Genomic DNA, 2,197 nt, shown 5'->3' with positions numbered 1-2,197 from the left:
ATACTTATCGAGACCTTTCATTTGGTACCACATCAATTTTCTATATTTTTCATATATACATATATGTAATATATATATAAATATATGAAATATATGAAAAATTGATGTGGGTACTCAAATGAAAGGTCTTGACGAGTGTAACATCAGGATGAGCTCATATCTTTAAATGTTAATAATTAAGAAATGAGCTTGTATCTCGTGAACTATTGACATTTTTTAAAGATATAAGCTCATTATGATGTTATACTCATCAAGACCTTTCATATGAGTACCCACATGCATTTTTGATATATTTTTCATATATACATATATGTAATATATATATAAATATATGAAATATATGAAAAATTGATGTGGGTACTCAAATGAAAGGTCTTGACGAGTGTAACATCAGGATGAGCTCATATCTTTAAAAATGTTAATAATTAAGAAATGAGCTTGTATCTCGTGAACTATTGACATTTTTAAAGATATAAGCTCATTATGATGTTATACTCATCAAGACCTTTCATATGAGTACCCACATGCATTTTTGATATATTTTTCATATATACATATATGTCATATATATAAATATATGAAATATATGAAAAATTGATGTGGGTACTCAAATGAAAGCTCTTGATGAGAGTAACATCGGGATGAGCTTATATCTTCCAAAATGTCAATATTTAAGAATTTTTTATAGTTCACAAGTCACGGCAGTCACATAGTGACTGCAAGATTGCTAGTAAATTTATTAAATAAATAAATAAATAAAAAAATTTAAGGTAAAATTTTGAATCAAATTTTAAATAAAAACCTTTTTAAAGAATTTTAAATAAAAAATTTTAAGTAAAATTTTGACTAAAAAATTTCAAAATAAAATTCAAGAATTAAAAAAAAAAATACTCAATTATAATTGGACCAACCTGAAATTCTTGTTTTTCCTTTTCCAAATTCTCATTATCCCTCTTAAGTTTCTGAATTTCCTCATCCTGTTCCCTAATAAGATCCTTATACTGCCCAACCATCGGATCACTATTACCAATTTCCTTTGGACTGTCATTACAACTAGTATTCCCTTTGACGGACTCGGAAACAGCTCCTGGAAGCCAAAAATAAATCAGCCTAAATTCCTAAGCATCCTTTTCCAAAACTAACCTTCAAGAATTTTCAATAGCCGACAGAACTCGTGATCCAGGAGCAAGTCCTTAGGATGTTTGGCCGAAGGCTGAGGATGTTTGAGAGTCCTGGAGTAAATCTCATGCCTAGTGGTCCCACCAATGGCGTCTTGGAACCTCTCAAGGCCAATGCGTTTGTCAATTAAATTGCAGAGCTTGTCCTTGGTGTAGGCGGGGACCTATATATATATATTTATATATATTAGATATATGTATGTATGAAAAATATATCAAAAATGCATGTGGGTACTCAAATGAAAGCTCTTGATAAATATAACATCAGGATGAACTCATATCTTAAAAAATGTCAATATTTAAAAAATGACCTTGTATCGTGTGAACCATTGACCTTTTTAAAGAAATAAGCTCATCCCGATGTTACACTCATCAAAAACTTTCATTTGAGTACCCACATCAATTTTTCATATAGTTCATATATTTACATATACTATATATATGTATATATGAAAAATATATCAAAAATGCATGTGGGTACTCAAATGAAAGCTCTTGATAAATATAACATCAGGATGAACTCATATCTTAAAAAATGTCAATATTTAAAAAATGACCTTGTATCGTGTGAACCATTGACCTTTTTAAAGAAATAAGCTCATCCCGATGTTACACTCATCAAAAACTTTCATTTGAGTACCCACATCAATTTTTCATATATTTCATATATTTACATATACTATATATATGTATATATCAAAAATGCATGTGGGTACTCAAATGAAAGCTCTTGATAAATATAACATCAGGATGAACTCATATCTTAAAAAATGTCAATATTTAAAAAATGACCTTGTATCGTGTGAACCATTGACCTTTTTAAAGAAATAAGCTCATCCCGATGTTACACTCATCAAAAACTTTCATTTGAGTACCCACATCAATTTTTCATATATTTCATATATTTATATATACTATATATATGTATATATGAAAAATATATCAAAAATGCATGTGGGTACTCAAATGAAAGCTCTTGATAAATATAACATCAGGATGAACTCATATCTTCTAAAATG

General features: G+C 28.6%; 1 long non-coding RNA gene across 1 annotated transcript; it reads right to left on the bottom strand.

Moving 5' to 3' along the window:
* Positions 1 to 935: 935 nt before the first annotated feature.
* LOC123273837 lies at positions 936 to 1,344 on the bottom strand. The gene is made up of 2 exons (XR_006511382.1): positions 1,144 to 1,344; positions 936 to 1,087 (listed from the first exon to the last, which is right to left on the bottom strand). It is a non-coding gene; the product is annotated as an uncharacterized LOC123273837 (long non-coding RNA).
* Between the last annotated feature and the right edge of the window lie 853 nt (positions 1,345 to 2,197).

The sequence above is a fragment of the Cotesia glomerata genome, unplaced genomic scaffold (assembly GCF_020080835.1).
Source record: "Cotesia glomerata isolate CgM1 unplaced genomic scaffold, MPM_Cglom_v2.3 scaffold_1430, whole genome shotgun sequence".
Lineage (NCBI taxonomy): Eukaryota > Metazoa > Arthropoda > Insecta > Hymenoptera > Braconidae > Cotesia > Cotesia glomerata.
Note: the sequence above shows the minus strand (reverse complement) of the source record. Positions and strands in the feature narration are given on the sequence as shown.